Source organism: Macrobrachium rosenbergii, chromosome 51 (assembly GCF_040412425.1).
Source record: "Macrobrachium rosenbergii isolate ZJJX-2024 chromosome 51, ASM4041242v1, whole genome shotgun sequence".
Classification (NCBI taxonomy): Eukaryota; Metazoa; Arthropoda; class Malacostraca; order Decapoda; family Palaemonidae; genus Macrobrachium; species Macrobrachium rosenbergii.
The window spans coordinates 19973388-19993817 of NC_089791.1; the positions used below are offsets into that span (position 1 = coordinate 19973388).

At 36.9% G+C, this 20430-nt stretch overlaps 2 protein-coding genes across 14 annotated transcripts in view; one reads left to right on the plus strand and one right to left on the minus strand.

The window, feature by feature from the left end:
* Positions 1-18164, minus strand: part of ci (cubitus interruptus) — a 585789-nt gene extending 567625 nt beyond the window's left edge. For all 12 annotated transcript variants that reach the window (XM_067094922.1, XM_067094920.1, XM_067094918.1 and 9 more), the window contains exons 1-2: positions 18038-18164; positions 12946-13053 (exon numbers count right to left, since the gene is read on the minus strand). The gene's annotated coding sequence lies outside the window, so the exon portion shown is untranslated. The remainder of the gene's footprint in view (positions 1-12945; positions 13054-18037) is intronic.
* LOC136833174 (ABC transporter G family member 20-like) overlaps positions 17690-20430 on the plus strand; it is a 105938-nt gene continuing 103197 nt past the window's right edge. Inside the window, exon 1 of one of the 2 annotated variants that reach the window (XM_067094929.1) lies at positions 17690-18583. The gene's annotated coding sequence lies outside the window, so the exon portion shown is untranslated. The remainder of the gene's footprint in view (positions 18584-20430) is intronic. The other variant, XM_067094930.1, reaches the window with a different exon arrangement.

A 20430-nucleotide genomic window follows, 5' to 3' on the forward strand; every position in this document is an offset into this window, starting at 1 on the left:
AGTAAAATGTTAGAAAGAGAATTTGAAAGGTGGTACATACAGTAAAAGGAACGAAAGGGGTACCAACTAGGGAGCGAAGGCACGCTGGGTAGAACACTGAAAAAATGCGAATATGATATGTATATTTAGGACAACGGTTCCTTGTGCCAGGTTGAAGGAGATAACATGGGATTCTGAGAAATTTCTTGTGAAAAGTTGGCAGGTTAGGTGCTAATGTTTGTATATATATATGCATACTATATATATATATATATATATATATATATATATTTATATATATATATATATATATTTATATATATATATATATATATATATATATATATATATATATATATAGTGTTTAGAGAGAGAGAGAGAGAGAGAGAGAGAGAGAGAGATCTGAACGTTCTCGTAAAAATAAGAGTTGAAACGAGTTACTGGAAACCAGAACAAAAACGTATTTCTCTGTACATAGGCGTAACGCTACAGCATACGGTATTACTACGAATAGAAGATAAAGTTTCTGATATTTGAGACGATGCAGGAACAATGGAGAAGAACTGAGATAATGAAAAACGGCAAAACCGTACAGTTATTTTAAAGGCCCATTGTAAGACGTGATAGTTGGGAGCATACAAGAGTATAGGCTACAAGATCAAATGGCAAAACAAGGACGGCAATTTGATGCGATTTTTACAAAATATGTTGATCAGACCGTGACCATCTTACACAAGGTTACGTCCAGTGTAAGCTAAGTGTCGAGTATTACTGAATTCCTACGATTATAATGAACGGTACTGAGTGAACAATAGCGTGACAGACAGAATGGACGTTAGTTGTATGCCTTAAACCCAGATTTGCTGGGGAAATGAAATGCGAAAACTCAGGAGTTGCCAATTAAAAAGCTTATGCCGAAAAATAGTTCCGAATGCTTAATCTTCTTCGTGGAGGCAAGTGGAAACGACAACAAACTGAAAAGAAAATTTGAAAAGGTGGAATAGGTTTTAAAAAATAATACTGTCTTGTCCCAAAGGCGGGAAAGCTGTAATAATTAGGAACACCAAGGCTAGGAGAAAATTCAAAGCGTATGAATAAATAAATGAATTAACAAGGCACCGAACTAACCCAGCAGAAATCCTGTAGCCTGGCGTGGAAGCTTTTAACACATTAAATTCTCTCATTCATATACAAATGCGAACGAAAATTTAGAGAATGTCTGATGGTATTACTAGAGAAAATATACGGCTTGTTAAAATGCAGTTTGCAACCCCCGGGTATATAAATATTCTTACTTCCGGTGGAGAAAAATGCATGAATCCACTTCCCCCAGAGGAAAAAATTACTAAAAGAATTTTTCATTGTATGAATAACACTGTAAAATCGGCGTATTATTAACCACTGCGACTCAAGTAGCAATTAACAAACATGAGAACCAGATTTTTTTTCCACAGCAGACAATACGGACAAGTATAACAGCCTAAATCAAGAATAATGTATTCTAAATCACCTTGATGTGACTGTAATTACTCGCACTATAAAACACGCAATCCCGAATCTCCACGCGACTCGCTAGCCAAAATGCCCGGTTCTTAAACGGATTTAAAACGTCGCAGCACACAGCAATTGTTTCTGTTACATAACTGTCAAGTAGTCAAAGCTCTTAAGTTTGGAATACTTAATGGTTAGGAGATAAGAGAGATAATGAGCCAGCAACGAAGCTGTTTACTTCCAGACAACTGCCGCTGCAGAGACATGATATCGCAACATCCAGGGGACAACTGTCTTAATCAAGAGCGAAAGGAGGAGGAGGAGGAGGAGGAGGAGGAGGAGGAGGAGGAGGAGGAGGACACGAATTGCACGACCCTCCGCATCTCCTCCACGGTTAACCACGAGGCTCGTGAAGAATTCCCCTAATGAGCTTCACCTGAAATTTAATTAGAGTAATTAGATCTCCAACGCAGGTGTCACCAATTAGGGACCGGGGCCAGACTTAATTTGTTGCGCAATGTCGCTGACTCCTAGATTTAGTGGCCGCGAGATATTGATAGGAGGGTTTATTTACTGTGATCGCCTACCAGCAGCGATGCTATCGCCAGGGCTGGTGTATTTACCTGGTCCAACGGCCTGCTTGTTCTCCCGGACGCTCCCATTTATCCCCGAGAAGCGAAGCCACACAAGTAGGATTTGATGATCCTCCCGCCATACCTCATCTCCGATGCACTTCTCGTCACACTCCGGGGCGATGAGGCAATATGATGATGAATACAATAAACAAGATTCAACATTTCTCTTCACTTACGAATTTGTTGTTTCAAGGGCAGTCCACAATCAAAACTAAAACATAGAAAACAAAACTTTCACAAGTAAAAAATACGCCTTTGTCTCTTCAGCGCAATCGAGTTTTCTGTACAGTGTACTATAATCAAGGCCACCGAAAATAAATCTGTCTTTTGGTGGTCTCGGTATAATACTGTATGAGCCGCGGTCCATGAAAATTTCAGCCACGGCCCGGTGATGGCCTGTCCTATAGCGTTGCCAAACGCACGATCATGGCTAACTTTAACCTAGAATAAAATAAAAACTATTGAGGCTAGAGGGCTGCAATTTGGTATGTTTGATTATTGGAGGGTGGATGATCAACATACCAATTTGCAGCCCTCTAGCCTCAGTAGCTTTTAAGATCTGAGGGCGGACAAAAAAAGTGCGGACGGACAGACAACGCCGTCACAACAGTTTTCTTTTACAGAAAAATAAAAAGGTCGCACTGAAGTCTTGGTTTAAAAGTTAGTGAACGATGTGAAAACTAAAACATACGAAAGAAATGTTTAAGGGGTTCTTCGCCTTGAAGACTAAGTTTCAAAGGCAGTCAATGATATCAAAATTGAAACATAAAATGCTTTCAAGGGCTCCTCGCACTGAAGCCGAAGTTTAAAAGATAGTCCACATTATCAAAACTAAAAGGGCTCTTCGAACTAAAGTCATACCTTTAAAGGCAGTTCACTACATCAAAACTTAAAACATTAAAAAAAAAACTTTATGGGGCTCTTCGCATTGAAGTCATAATTTAAAAGGCAGTTAATAGCATCGAAACTAAAACATAAAATCCCAAAATTTTGAAGGGCTGTTCGCACTAGAAGTCTTATTTGAAATGGCATTCCTCAGTATATCAAAACTAAAAAATTAAAACCAAAACATTAAAGGGTTTTTCACCTGAACCATTACTTTTATAGGCGGTCCATGATAACAAAACTAAAAGAAAAAAAAATTAAAGGGCTCTTCCCAGAGAAGTTTTAGTTTTAAAGAAGCAGTCCACGATGTCAAAATTAAACAAAAAACAAAACTTTGAAGGGACTTTTGCACTGAAGTTTAGTTTAACAGTCAGTCCACTATATCAAAACTCGAACAAGAAAATAATTAAAGGGCGCTTCGCATTGAACTTTTAGTTTAAAAGGCAGTCCAATATTGAAGTTTTACATGAAGACCTAGATGCAGAGATTGCTTAAAGTGATGCATGTTGCTGAATTGAACTGAATTGAATATAGAATTTAAGCCAAAGGACAAGCACTGGGACATATGAGGTCATTCAACGGTGAAACGGAAATTGACAGTAAAAGTTTGAATGGTGGTAACAGGAAGAAAAACCAGCCGTTGCACTATGAATCAACTGTTAGGAGAGGGTGGAAAGTAAGATGGAAGGAAAGAATATGAAAGGAGGTACAGTAAAAGGAATGAAAGGGGTTCCGGCTAGGGGCCGAAGGAACGCTGCAAAAAAACCTTAAGTAATGCCTACAGTGCACTGCATGATGTGCACAAACGGCACTAACCCCTACGGGATTGATGCATGTTGTTAACAAATTAAGGACAAGGATTTTTTAAGGCAATTCCGTAAGTTTTCGTAACACTACTTGAATGCAGCTTAAAAATATTAACTCACAACACCACAAAGATACCTGTAATTCTTGTGATAAATCATTTCTGCAATTCAGGTCGTATCGATCAATTACAATAAATCATTTGATTCTAACACGCAATTCAGGTCAGATGGTGCCAATTATTTTTTAATTTGTGATGTCACTTAAAATTGCCAAAAACGTTATCCTTTATATTTTCTAATCATTCTCAAACATAAAAATTCAAAATATAATCAATTTTATTTCAAATCTTGTTTATGAATTGTCTTTTATTGTTATGATAAATTTTAACATATTGTTTATAGATTATACAAAATTTCTATACATAAAAGAGCAAGGCAAAAGTTTCATTATCCGAAGGAATTTTAAATGCATACAAATTTCTTAAAGTCATTCATTGCCGAAATATCTCGAGCAACAGAATATTGTTGCAACTTTTGTTGTAATAAGAAGAAATCTATCATATTTGAGGCCAATTGACCCACGAGAATAAATCAAGACACACACAAACACACACACACACACACACAAACAACAAACACACAAGCACACACACACGCACAACACACACACTGTAAACGGCAAGGGATAAATTCCAGCATCCTTATCTTGAAGAGTCGCTAACACATTTTCCAAAACTTTTTCCCTCCTTTCACACTTCCCCTTCCAAATCTTTTTAATCAGCTTAAAAATATTCGACGAGGTCGTAAATTCATCGTCAAAGCAACGGTGACCTTTATAAGGTGGTCCTCGAAGATTTATGGCTAATTTCTCCGGGTAACGAAGATTCCCCGATCGTCAGGTCCCGAGCGCTTGAGAGTGCATATACAAATGGCCATTATGCAATACCTTTACTTCTTTTTAGTTTTCCGTAAAAGAAAACTATTGTGCCGGCTTCGTCTGTCCGACCTTTGTCTGTCCGCACTTTATTCCGTCCTCACTTAGATCTTAAAAACCACTGAGATTAGAGGGCTGCAAATTGGTATGTTGATCATCCACCCTCCAATCATCAAACATACCGAATTGCAGCCCTCTGGCCTCAATAGTTTTTATTTTATTTAAGATTAAAGTTAGCCATAATCGTGCTTATGGCAACGATATAGGATAAGCCACCACCTGGCCGTGGTTAAGTTTCATGGGCCGCGGCTCATACAGCATTATACCGAGACCACCGAAAGATAGATCTATTTTCGGTGGTCTTGATCATACTATGTACAGAAAACTCGATTGCGCCGAAGAAACTTCGGCGCATTTTTTACTTGTTTTTTTCTAATTCCGAGACCATTGGTAAGGGTATCCACCACATACCCTTATCTGCTAAGGGTTGGAAACAAAGAAGAAAACAGAAAGGGATGGGTGAAGAATTCAGTTTAGCCAAGAAAGAATCGATAGAAATGGCTTTTAAAGGGTGAAATGTATTATATGCTCATATGGATTATTATTATTATTATTATTTATTATTATTATTATTATTATTATTATTAAAAAGCGTAACTAAACAGCGGCATATGGTAACTAGACACTGGCTCCAAGCCGGACGACAGCAAGCCTCGGAAATTGCAATTGGAATATAAAATACAGACCAAAGGCCAAGCGCTGGAACCTATGAGGTCATTCAGCGCTGAAGGGGAAATTGAGAGTAAAAAGGATTTAAAGGTGTAACAAGAGGAAAACCTCGCAGTTCCATTATGAAACAATTGTTAGAAGACGGTGAAAAGTAAGATGGAAGAAAGAGGATATGAAAGGAGGTACAGTAAAAGGAATGAAAGGGGTTGCAGCTAGGGGCCGAAGGGACGCTGCAAAGAACCTGAAGTGATGCCTACAACGTACCACGTGAGGTGCACTGACGGCACGTATACCCGCCCTACGAGGTTCATCAAGTCTAAACAAGGAATTTATTATCCGAAGACTACTGTCGTTACTCAGATAAAATATCGACACAAAGAAGGATTACCACAGCGGATGTCATCACTGCACCAGAGACAACAATAAAGGAACTTTGAATCAAATTGTATTTCCATAATAAAAGGCATAGGACGGTCGCTTTCAGATTTTTAAAAGGTATAACTTCATTAAGTAACTGGCAACTAAACTGAGCGTGTAAAAACTACAAGAATAAGTAACATGCATTTTACATTAGAATATGATTCAAAGAAAACAAAATTTTATTAAAAAGTCATCGAAATTTGCATGAAATCTAGTGGCAATAAGTATACTCGTATAACAATGAGTATAGTTATGTGCACATATCTGTTGTGTGTACTTGTTACTCGCATTTATTGTATGTATGTATGAGAGTGCTGTATGCCTGTGTTCATAATGCAGATATATAAATATATGTACAAATAAGTTTTACAAGTTCATAACACATCTGATGAATGAAACAAACACAAATAACAATAAAAAATCATTCATATTTTCTTGCATTCTTCATGTTAGCGACAGCATTTACGATTGTAAATATAAAGTAAATGAAGAATAAACAAAATTAAATTTTATAAATGATATTGCTGTTACGTCGTTATCGTATCAAACAATAACTGTCATTTAACTCTGGCATGCTATAGAAAACACAATTGTATATAGATGCTAATAGCATATTCGAAGCACCTCTGCAGAATGTGAACGCTGACCCTCACAAAGCGAGTAGCTCGCGCCACCTTTACAGACATGGGTCTAAAGTTGATATCAAAAGCTTCCTGCAGAAACACAGCTATAAGAGATGGCCAAAAAGCGTAACTTCCTAAGACGTTCTTAATCGCCACCATTAGGTAAAAGGAAATCAACACATCGAGCTGTTCAGCCTTACAGATAAAAATTTAGGAAGGCTTCAGCCATTCAAGCAGAATCCTATTGTATTTATGTAGATACGGGCAGTAGCTTATCGTTTTGGCAGCATCAGATTACAGGATCTTTCGTGGATGCGCTAAAATTAAAATTAAGAAGTGAAAAAATCGTAGTTTTGCACTTCTTAGGTTTTGTTCCAGATCACTGTTAAGGACTAATGTAACCCCATTTCTTATTTTGGGGGAGTGAATAATTGCATACTTTAGCATCTCAGTAACAGCAATCATATCACTATAGCCAAAGCGTGAAGACCTCATAATCATGTCCGGCAAACTGTCTTCAGTAATCGGACGCACTGCTGATCAGCAGGTTGCCAGATCACCCTAATGAAGCAAAAAGGGTCCCTGAAGACAGGACTAGTCTTCCAAAAATACCATTAACGGTATTTTCCTTCTCTTGGTCACACTTAATAAAAATATAGATATGAGATGCAGTGCATAGTCCCCAACGCCTAATGGAACCGAGCACTAAAAGTGTAACAAATTTTCGACTCAATTGTCAAACTTCTCACAGATGAAGTTAAAAACATCATTTAGAAAATGGTAATTTCAACTCTAGTCGATATGAGATCCTTATGCACACGTTAGAAACCTTGCTATCAGTCCTAATATATTCTAAAAGGATATCTTTATAATATTATTAAGTGAGAGAGAGAGAGAGAGAGAGAGAGAGAGAGAGAGAGAGAGAGAGAGAGAGAGAGAGAGAGATCAGCACCTATATTCTTTAGATAGATAGCAGGTTTCCTAAGGTGTGGATAAGGATCTCATATCGACTAGAGTTGAAATTACCATTTTTAGTTTTCAGCAAAAGAAAACTATTGTGCCGGCTTCGCCTATCCGTCCGCCCTCAGATCTTAAAAACTACTGAGGCTAGAGGGCTACAAATTGGTATGTTGATCATCCACCCTCCAATCATCAAACATACCAAAACGGCAGCCCTCTAGCCTCAGTAGTTTTTTTTATTTTATTTAAGGTTAAAGTTAGCCATAATCGTACTTCTGGCAGCGTTATAGGTACCAACAACATAGGCCACCACCGGACCGTGGTTAAAGTTTCATGGGCCGCGGCTCACACAGCATTATACCGAGACCACCTTGATTATACGCTGTAGTGAGACTGCAGAAAACTCAACTGCGCCAAAGACACTTCGGCGCATTTTTTACTTGTTTAAATGATGTTTTCACTTCAAAATGACAGACAGAAGTTCTGACTAAACAATACTACTTTACTGCACATCACAACTGCTAGGATAACCGTCTACCTTATGAATTTCCAAGCCTTCTTGATTGCTGTTTACTATCATGCACGAAAAATTCTATACAACGAAAATACGTATAAATTATAATTTCTAAATGCGAATACTAAAAAATTTCTTCCTAGTTCCATAATTTACAGTATAATACGTAAAAAGGTTCTGAAACTGGATTAAACATAATAAACTAAAAATAATATATGTAGCAAGCTGCTGACCTTCAAAACCACTGACAGATTGTCAGACTAATATATTATATAATAGGCTAAATCTTTACTTCAAGAAAATTTTGTGAGCTGTTAACCGCAAGTCATTCTCCACCTGGTTTTCTTAGCCCCCTCATCATGATGACAATTCATGATATACAACGATAATTATGACCTCAAATTATAGTCCACAGACTCTACATATAAGATGTGGCTTAGCTTAGATGGCCTATTAGGTGCTAATCATAAACGACGTTTTCCATGTTTATAATACAAGGCTATAATTCGCTTTTGTATCACAAATGTTGCCGCAATTCATACGACCTTGAACGTGGGTTTTTACAGGTCATCGCTTCCATTCTCAACTGTACAGGTTTTGCTTTCGTGTATCAGTTGTACAGGTCGCTGCATTTGTGTTTCAACGGTAACGGATATTGCAGTGGTGTTGAAATTGTACAGGTAATTGCATTTGTGTTTCAACTGTACAGGTCATTGCATTTGTGTTCCAACTGTACAGGTCATTGCAATTGTGTTGCAGTTGTACAGGTCACTACATTCGCGTTTCAATTGTACAAGTCTTCGCTTTATATCTTTCAACTGCACAGGTCATCATGTTTTATGTTTCAGTTGTACAGGTTATCGCCTTCGTGTTTCAATTGTACAGGTCACTGCATTCGCGTTTCAATTGTACAGGTCACTGCATTCGCTTCGTATTTCAGTTGTACAGGTCACTGCATTCGCGTTTCAATTGTACAGGTCACTGCATTCGCGTTTCAACTGTACAGGTCACTGCATGCGGGTTTCATTTGTACAGGTCATCACTTTCGTGTTTCAACTGTACAGGTCATTGCATTTGTGCATCAACTGCGCAGGTCACTGCATTTGTTTCAACTGTACAGGCCATCGCTTTCGTGTTTCAGTTGTACAGGTCACTGTGTTGCTGTTCCGGTTGTACAGGTCGTCACATTCGTTTTTCAATTGTACAGATCACCGTATTCCTGTTTCAACTGTTCAAGTCACCGCATTTCTGTTTCAGTTTTATAGGTCACTGCATTCATGTTTCAGTCGCATTCGTGTTTCACCTGTACAGGTCATTGCATTCGTGTTTCAAATGTGCAGGTCTTTGCATTCGTGTTTCAACTGTAGAGGTTATTGATTTTGCGTTTCAATTGTGCAGGTCATCATTTTCATGTTTCAACTGCAGCCTACAGGTCGTTGCATTTGTGTTTCAATTGTTCAGGTCATCACTTTCGTGTTTCTATTGTACAGGTCACTGCATTTGTTTCAACTTTACAGGCCATCACTTTCAAGTTTCCATTGTACAGGTCATTCTATTTGTTTCAATTGTACAGGTCATTGTTTGTTTCAACTGTACAGGTCATCGCATTCGCGTTCCAACTGTGCAGGTCACTGCAGTTGTTTCAACTGTACAGGTCATGTCTTTCGTATTTCAATTATACATGACACCACATTTGTTTTAATTGTATAGGTCATTGCATTTATTTCAACTGCACAGGTCATCACCCCGTATACAGTGTAACTCGCTCATGCACCATGTGAGGACAAGAATGTAAAATGAATAACCTAAAAAGCATATGTCTTGCTGCAATAATCGTATTAAAATTATTATATGCCCCATTTTAATTATTATACGCCAGATTTTAATATCTAAAACGTTCTCACTGTTCAGCAATACACCGTTTGCATGGGTAAGCAAGACATTCATCACTCTCACACAACCCTCTAACTCAGTTGGTCTCAAACTGGGGGTAATAACCCCGTGGGGGTAATGAAGCCGCTTCTGGGGGGTAACGAGGCACTTTCTAAAAGTAATGGTTCTTTGGAGTAACATTCAGTAAATTTATAAATAATAATAATAATAATAATAATAATAATAATAATAATAATAATAATAATAATAATAATAATAATAAAAATAAATAAATAAAGGAATAAATAAATTAATTAATTAATAATACAAAAGTAAATAGGTTAATTTAACTTCACATAACTGAAGAGGAGTGGGGTAAGGGTAATGGTGATTTATCACACCACTGCCGGAGGTAACGATACCAAAAAATTTGAGAACCACTGCTCTAACTGATAAACCAAGAATTTCATTTCAAAAATAACCATAAAACTGAGAATCAGGATCTCTGTTTGGTATACTAAAAGCAATAACGGAATCGTTCGTTCATTTCAGATTAAGCTTGCCTTTTGCCACCACGACATCTAGGTCATGAGGCAGCCCCGTAATATATGAAAACAGCTGCGCCGTGAACTTTCGAATGTAATGACACTGCTGACCCACTGACTTATCAGCATCAAAAGGCTGTTCATTTCGATATGGTAATTCAAAAAGCGTCTCACTTTGAGGGGCAAACTCGCTACTCAGCGTTCCTGTAGCCCTGATTTAGAAAATTATTTTATTAGTGGACTATAAACTATGTGAGCATTAATTTCTAAACGCTAACATGGAAAACAGATTATTCGAGAACGTATTCTACAGGAATATTCATAAACATGTCCGTCAGGGGAAAACAAAAATTAATTAGTGAATCGTTCTGTATCACATAGGCCTATACGCTTATCATTTCGACAGCGGCACATCAGATTCTCTATACTGTACAGCAGCAAGAAAGTACTAGAAAACAATGACTGAAAACTTGTACGGTACGCAAAAAGTTTGTTCCATATCAAAGAATCATTCATCATTAGACAAAACAAACAAGTGCTACTTTGGCTTGTTATATACGCGTCACCCACTCCAAGGCACTAGTACTAAACATGACGGAAGCTCCTTGAGACGCCGTGTTTAGTACTATCCCCTCGGGGGTCAAAGTATTATATTAATAAACGTTATCTTCGTGCGGCCGTCTACTTTACATTTACCATACGGTGTTTAGTACTAGCACCTCGGACCAGCTGACGAGTAGATAACAAGCCAAAGTAGCACCGAATAAACTATAGTTACAAGCACATGGCTTCCCTGTTTTAAATTTAAACCAGAGAGGGTAAAATCTAGAAAACCGACATGAAATAACACTGACTATAAATGTCAGCTCTCAATTAACCTCACCTTGACAATGGATAAACTAAAAATTACGATCAAATATTTACCATTTGTCATAACACCCTACCACTTAACAAGCATCGGCATTCCATGCACCTTCCTGAAATAGTAGGTTATTTAATCCAATTTTCGAAGACAATTCCATGAGGAGCCTCGACTAACCAACGTAGAAATTAATTAAAACAAGAACGACCTGAAATCCCGAGCATGCAAACCGTCGCTACTTCGTCAAAGCCAACAACTGTGTCAAGAGACAGTACAATTCGGCCAAAGCAAGGCAGTCTAGTGGCAGCAATCATTTTACCACAGCAGGACAATCAACAGACAGCACCTTTCGCCCAAATCAAGGCAGCCAAGTGACAGCACCATTCCATCAAAGCAGGAGGGTCAACAGAAAATAACTTTCGGTCAGAGCAAGGCAGTCACGTGACAGCACCATTCCATCAAAGCAGGAGGGCCAACAGACAGTCCCTTTCGGTTACATCAAGGCAGTCAAGTGACAGTACCATTCCGTCAAAGCAGGACAGCCAACAGACACCAGATTTCGGTCAAAGCAGGGCAATCGAGTCACAGCATCATTCCATCAAAGCAGGAGAGTCAACAAACACCACCTTTCGGCCAAAGCAAGGCAGTCAAACAACAGAGGAGCGTAGAGACAGCACCATTCCGTCAAATCGAGCCAGTCAAGAGACAGCCCAAGGAGCCAAAGCCTCTCCCTGGTGATGTCGACGACCATCCTGTCACAAAGGAGTTGCATGGCAAACGATCCCCTAACGATTGGCGGTTGACTAATTAGATCCGGAGAGCGGCCCTATCTTCCCCTCCCCACCTTCCCTCGGCACCCCTGGCGTAAATGCACTTCTCGGAGGCTTTAATGGGTTAATTCATAGTCATGAGCAAATTTACATACGTCGTTACCCGGAGATGTATTCTAATTGTCTTGGAAGCGAATGCTGGTAAATACCTGGGACATGGAATGGGTCCCCTTTTCAACCTTCCAGCCTCCTTCGCCCTAGAGATAAGAAAATGGAATCTAAACAGCATTGTTTGCATTCTCTCTCTCTCTCTCTCTCTCTCTCTCTCTCTCTCTCTCTCTCTCTCTCTCTCTCAATATATATGTGTACAGGTTTGTTCTTCCTGTTTACCAAGGAATCTATTCCTTTTAATTTACTGTCTGTTAAGTCGTGACTGACAATGACAATGAAGAACATAATGAAAATCGATATATGTAATATCCACTAATCGTGAGGTCTTTCACTCGTTCTCTGGGTTCTATCATTTCTTTTGAATCAGTCATTCACAATTCGATACCGGTACAGGCCAAATTTCATGTATAAACAGCAGTCAGATAAAGTGAGGCAAAGTGACACTATAGTGATGGTATACAAAAATTTACCAGAAATCTCTTCCAAGTAAAAAAGCAACGGCAACGATATTCACATACATATACGATGCCTTTGTAGTCAGGATATATATACAGTATATAAACAACGCCTTTGTAGTTAAGAAATGCACGTACATAAACAACGCCGTCTTAATTATTGTACGTTAACAGATCACATAAACTAAACGAAGGAAAACTAAGGAGCTGCAACGAACAGCACCAATAAAGAAAACAGAAAAGTATTAACAACACCAAATAAAGGTGGCTTAACATCGGTATCCATTTACATACCTGAGAATTCTCTTCCCATACGTGGGCGGCGAGGCGAGTCGCTACTTAATACCAACACCAAGGTCGGATAAAAGAGGAGGGTTTCCGGGTAGCATAATCATCCCTAGCCTGTAAAGAAATGGCAAAAATCGTTTATTAAATTTGCAAGGGTCTAGGAATCTTTCGTAAGCAGGAAATCTCAGGTGAGGCCCAAAGAGCCGTATGAGTAACAGAAGTGGATTCCATGAAACTTAAACAGCACTGATCACACAAAAATTATTCAAACTAACTGAGAGAGAGAGAGAGAGAGAGAGAGAGAGAGAGAGAGAGAGAGAGAGAGAGAGAGAGAATCCTGTTGAGTTTAATAGGCGTCACCTAATATATGCTAAACGTATGCATAATAAACCAGACCAATTCGTGGAAATGCCCTATCCTGCTTTTGTTGTAAAGTAGTTACTGCGATACTGATCGGTTTGCCGCATGACTAAATTCCGGATTAAGATACAGCACTTTCATCAGTTTACAAGTAGAAAACAGCATAATATATTAAGCTTTCATGATGAAACCTGTACTACATGCATCACTAATCGAAGCAACTAACAGCTGACGCAAGGAGAGTAGCTGTGCGAGTGCAAAAGACTGGGAAAAGCTTGGTATGTTAACAGAAGTCTAAGTGGTTACATAAGAAAGGATTCTTTTTCCTAAGTCACCCCTTCTCTAGAAAGTGAAGTGTTGTTATGTTACGTAAATGAAAGAAAAAAAAATTAAAGCTCTTGCAGTGAATTGTTTGCACACTAAATGAGGTGCAAGAGGAATTAACAAATGTAGATTAAATGGTTACAAGACCAACACAGGTGAAAGGATGGCTCTGAGAGTTTTACGATGGTTTTGTCATGTGGCTGGAAAAGAACTATATTAAGTATTAGGAAGGAGAAGGAATGAGTATATTTGAAAGAAAAGCCCTCAACATCCTGGAAGAGCATGCCTGTGTACAGGAAAGGGGTGAATGGTGCAGTTGAGAGTGGGCGGGGTATTTGACACTTTACTGATGAGCCTTATTTGTGTGTGTATGTATGTATATATATATATATATATATATATATATATATATATATATATATATATATATATATATATATATATATATATATATATATATATATATATATATATATATATATATATATATATATATATATATATATACATACATACATACACACACACACACACACACACACACACATATATATATATATATATATATATATATATATATATATATATATATATATATATATATATATATATATACATACAGGCAGTCCCAGTTTAGGGCAGGGTTCTGTTCCGGTGGAGTGCTGTAACCTAAAAAACACCGAAAACCATATCATCATAATAATAATGGGAATAAATAGCTCTTACAGCGCTGTAAAACTGGGTTACGGCACTGTAAAATCAGGCTAACGGCACCATGAGCCAAGCGCTGTAAAGTTGGAACGCCAGAACCTGAAGACTGCCTGTGTGTATATATATATTTATTATATATATATATATATATATATATATATATATATATATATATATATATATATATATATATATATATATATATATATATATATATATATATATTACACCACACCCCATTACAAAATACAAAGGCTGTAGCTCAGCAAATTATGTTATTTACACAACACCAACTTCCTTCTCTTTCAGCTGCATACTTATCTTAGGTGTCACTCAGGTCTATGAATGGAACACCATCCCCACCAAAATAAAAATCTTGTACAAGGTATGAATTCCATCCATTCCTCAAGTGTAATGGATGACTAAAACTTCAAGTATGTTTCACGCTTTCAGAAAAATGAACAGTAATATGCTACATCATGAAAAAGGTAATGCTGTAGTACTAGTCTCTGTATGTTATTCTTGGCTATAGCACCCTGTTGGCAGGTTTGTTATGTAAGGTTATATGAATGGGCTTCAATTTTCTTGATAAATGTCAAGGTATGGGGAAATACTACTGTTCCTTTAATAGGTTATCCTACCTTATTATACCACTAGGACAGATTAGGCTCTAGCGTTCTTGTGATAGGTTTGGGAGTTTTTGACCCCACAAGTTAGTTTTAATTTTCATGTACCAGTTATGTTAAGCTTTGGTTAAGAATGTTAAGTTTTGCTATATTAAAAAAAGAAATTCTGCTGCTCCTAGGATTGGCTAGGCTACAGCAACCTGAAGGCAAGTTCGGCTATGGCATAATTTTGATGGACTGGACAGTAGGGCCCTTGAGACTAGTTTGGCCTTAGCTTTCCTGTTACATACCAAACTATGGTTAGATTAATAATATTACATTATCCACTTGTGATATGTAGCATTATAAAATGGTAACATAACACTAGAGTGACCCTATGATAGGCTACACTAAAACAGCCCCAAGATAAACTGGGCTATACTGTACCACATTTAAGTTAGGTTAGGCTGTAGCATATTGTGATAGGTCAATTTATGGCATCTAATCATATACCACGATATCTCTTGATAATGTTAGTGTGGAATTAATTAATTATTGAAGTATCCATATATATATAGGTATATATATATATATATATATATATATATATATATATATATATATATATATATATATATATATATATATGTATATATATATATATATATATATACACAGTATATATATATATATATATATATATATATATATATATATATATATATATATATATATATATATATATATATATATATATATATATATGTATATATTTAATTTTATTTCAGTGTGTTTTTCCTCAAAAATTAATAACATGTCGATGATTTCCATTTTCTGTCACCTCAAGTTAACCCATCTATTTCTAACTGACATACTTTTTACAAACACTAAAGTTAATATAAACTAACTTTCATTAAAAAAAAACTACAGAGCAATCATCACAGATAACCTAGAACAAGTACATAAAATAAATTCTCCCCATTGATGAATTTTGCCATGGTAGTCTAGGCTACTGAACCGCCAATTGCAATGGACATGACAATCTGCAAGCAACATATTTCAAGAGCAGTGGCACAATGAAATAGCCAAATACTTTATGGCAATTAGGAGTCACTAACCAATATTTCTATTTGCCACAGAATGTTTCTTTATCAAACAGGACATTTCCCTGTTATCATTCTTCTCTTTTGAGTGGTGTTTTGAGTGAGACAGCATGAGAGATACACTAGTCCCTTACTTAATATCTCCAACTATAATTCCTCATGAACAGGAGGACAAACTGTGTCTATTACTGTATCAGTTGCAGGGCTTCAACAAAATGACAATGAGGTTATATCATATTGCAGCTACTGCTACATCACTTTTGCAAAAGGTATAGAACCTGTAGCCGCCCTTTGCTAGGATACCACTCCAGTGCCTCGTGAACAATTATTCAAGCATTAATAGCCATGGGACCTCCCTTTGAACAATATTTACAGATGTAGATGTCATGCAACAGGGCATCTCACATCCAGTTAGGTAGGTTAGGTTAGGTTAGGTTGTACATGGGGGCAAATGGGTGACAAAAACTGGGCATGGACATCCTAAATGTTTATTTCTGATTTTGTCTCTCATACTGACAGCTTAAACATAGGCTACATTTATTCAGTACCTTGTTTTCTGAGTAATTCAATGCTGGTATTCTTTATCCTAAGCCAAATCTCGAGTAGGCTACCTCTACAGACAAGTGGCTTTCACCATCACACAAAATATGATTAAAAAGAAAAGGTTTACTCTAAGATAAACTGTCAGACGATTTCGCTTAAGCTTTATGCTTGTAACAAGATATCTGTATAACAAACAACAAATTACCTAACAATCATCAAAGGATAGCCTACTCGTATAGTCTTGGCAAATTAAAACTAGTTATAGCCCAGGCTGAGACAACGCAGGAAAGACAACAAAACTTGTGAAACAGTTATTCAGCAGATATATATAATATATATATATATATATATATATATATATATATATATATATATATATATATATATATATATATATATATATATATATATATATATATAATATATATTTCTTGTGAAAATAATGTTTAAAATCTTAACCATAGACATTCAGTATAACGGTAATAACTCTGGATGTTTGCTCTGCAAACACAGGAAGTAGGCTAGTTTGTTGTTGAAACCAGTGACCAACAACTTATGTATTACCAAAACCATAACGAATCTGTCAGTTAGCTAACAAGACACTTACCATTCAACTCGGCGTAAGTCACCATTTCTGTTCTAAGCCCATGCAACCAACCATGTTGAGAATTGTGCCATCGTCTCTGATATTTTATTTCCACCTCAACAGCAGGCGTAGGCCTAGTACTTACGTGTTCAGTACGTCCCAGTTTATCGCAATCACTACATTCAATATACATCGCATTACCATCAAACAGGAAACCGAGCTTTGTTTTATAAATGCATGTTCCCATAACCTCCAGTAAAATTACCAAAATACGAGTTACCGATAGTCCTATGATACACATGACGGACTGGCGTCTTGATTTCGCCCTTGTAATAACGCAATTTGGTCGGTAGGTGATTATAAAAATTTACCGAAAACGTTTTAAGAAGACTTAACAAAATCGTTAGCCAGTTCAAACAAAAACGTTAGCCAGTTCAAACATCGGTTCAGAAGAGGGGAAAATTGCAAACCTTTTGATGTATTAACGCGTCTTCGAAGTTCAATCATATACCAAAGCCACAACAACCCAACCCATTTCCTGGGAAGGGGAAACCCACACTTCATCGTTTTTATTTCTCTCACTCATCCGCCTTTCTGAGGTGAAATTAATCTCTGAATCATCTGAGATAAAAAAAAAAACTGACTCAAAGATATTTCCAACTAGTCTCTATAAAAACGATTCTGGAGCTTTAATGATTTAACCGGAATGAAATGCTTTTCTTCCATGCAGTTCACGACAAAGCTGGTTAGTCCACTTTGTAAAAGTGGTGTGGGTGGAAGCGCTTCTGGCATCAGAGTTCTAGTGATACACTTTTCATTTGGATGTCCGTATTGATGACAAATATAAAGTAGCACTCGCTCCTCACCTTGATGGAAGTAGATCATAATTGTTCGTGATATTAGGAACAGTTTTGCCACAGCACCTATAACATCAAAACAAAAACGTCAGTGTAGCATCTTTGTTTACCCGGGAAGGGAAGAGGAAACGAGTGCCCATCAAGTTCTTACACTAATAACAAATAATACTTAAACCTGCACATATTCAGTTCATTTTATCAATAAAGTGGGTTATATATACTCGGAAAGTGAGAGACCTTACAGTTTAATTTTGTTAAAAAATAAGTTCAAACTGCAATATAAGGCTGTCAAGTATGACAGTGTGTTGTTGTGTCATGGCAAATATGGAACAGCCCGATCCGTTCAAACCGTTTATTGTGGGGAGGATAGCCATGGGTCCATGAATTGTGAATTCATGATGTATTTGTGGAAGGTTGCGCCTATCACAAAACGAAACTTTGAAACGATTGTGTAAACAGTGCCATCTTTCGGTGTCAGTATTTGATGACAAGATGCTGCAAAAAGAATTCACCTGTGTGACGTCGTCTAGGCCTAATAGGTGCCATACTTAAACGGTAAGAACATGCATTTTTTTTTTTCTTTTCGCTTTAGGTAACCCGAAACTGATTTTTTGCCGCTGCCATTCGCTAACAAAAACGTGCGATAGGCCTAAGCTGAAACAATTCTATGCAGTATAATTAACACAAGTGGTAGCCTACTACAGTAATAGGCCTAATAACTTTACAGCGATGTGTATCTTACTTAGGGTTGTAAGTATTGACTGATAATCGCTTCATTTCAGTAATCTAGAATAAAATGTTAATAAATTTATTATGTTTTCTTAATTAAATTCGTTGTTATGCCGTAAAATGGGCAAATGAACTGACTGTTTAGTAAGATCAATAACAAAATCGAATCTGTTCCTCTTAGTAGTGAAGGTATTCATGATGATAGGAGCGATAAATGGTGACTCATATAATGTCAGCAATGTTAATTTTTGTCTCGTACAATAAGAGACGCCATCTGTATTATGATCACTTCGGTTAGTGGTATTGGGTTCTGGTATTCAAACACGTTTTTAAACAATCATGTTCCTATCTGGCTGTAGAGTCATAGTTTGCTTAGATTTTTCCAGTCGTCACATCGTATTAATAGGGACACTGCCCGTAAATAAAATTTCAAATTACCGTTTTTATATCGTGTTTTTGCATTACCAGTTTATCATCGTAATAAGTTATCAGATTCTTGTGATTAATACCGTTTGCTTAGCTTTTACTACGAATGCTAACAGTAATAATACAAATTAATAGGGACACTGCCAGTAAATAAAATTTGAACTGATTGTCGTAAGTGATTATTGATAGACGTGTTTTTGCATTACCAGTTTAGTTATGTTCTTCAGTTAATTATAATCACTAAACAGCAGCAGTTTCTTAAAGTATTTCCTTACCTGGGTGAAAACAAGAACTAAACTTCAGGGGATCTCTTTAATACTGAATATTAATTCCCTAAGTTACAGATTATGATGATTAGAAGTTTTTCTTTTCCAAAATTTTAAGCAATGAACTGATCACTGATTGGATATTCATGCAAATTCATTCGGTATTAAATATGTACCTCAACATTTTCAAAACAAAATTAGTTACCTTGTATGATTTGCACATTTACGCATTTCAGAACTAAATCAATAAATGGTAGACTGAGAGTGAAAATCATCTCATTTTTATTAAGAATTGAATTGCAGCAACTGAAGTGGAGATATTAAAATTAGATAACTGTTTAAAGAGACGATGCAGGCAGTCCTCGCTACAAAAAAAAAAAAAAGCATGAAGTAGATTTAGAAAATATACAAGCAGCAAGAAGTCATTTGGACGCCATCTCTCCTGCTTTAATCTTGGCAGTGAGAAAGGAATCGTACACAAGAGTCTCCAAAGGTCAAGAGAGCTCTGAGCACCGACGAGGCTCTTCGTTGTCAACGAGACGTTCAGTATATCTTATCCGTCGCTTTCATGCTTAATGCTCTGAGCCACCCCACTGTGCGCGCCATTTCTTCTGCTTGTATGAGAGCGCTCACTTACTGGTTGCTTCTCCCAGCGAGTTTTCCGGGTGTCGTCGCGTGATTTTCCATGCGATAGTTTTTCTTTGATGCCTTTTGAATTTCAAAGTATTATTAATGTTAAAATTCTTTTAGAATAAGATATCATTAGGTAAATCAGCATATTTTTATAAGTAAAGCCTTATTAGTTGGTCACTCCAATTTCGGCATTATCAAGGTATTCTTTGCGTGTTTTACGTATCTCTTCAGTTCTCGCTCATGGAATTCAAAGTAAATAATATTTATGTCTCGTTCGAATTTTGCTTATAGTAGTAATAATGATGATATACTCGCGAGTGGTCTTCGATGATAATGATCATGACAATA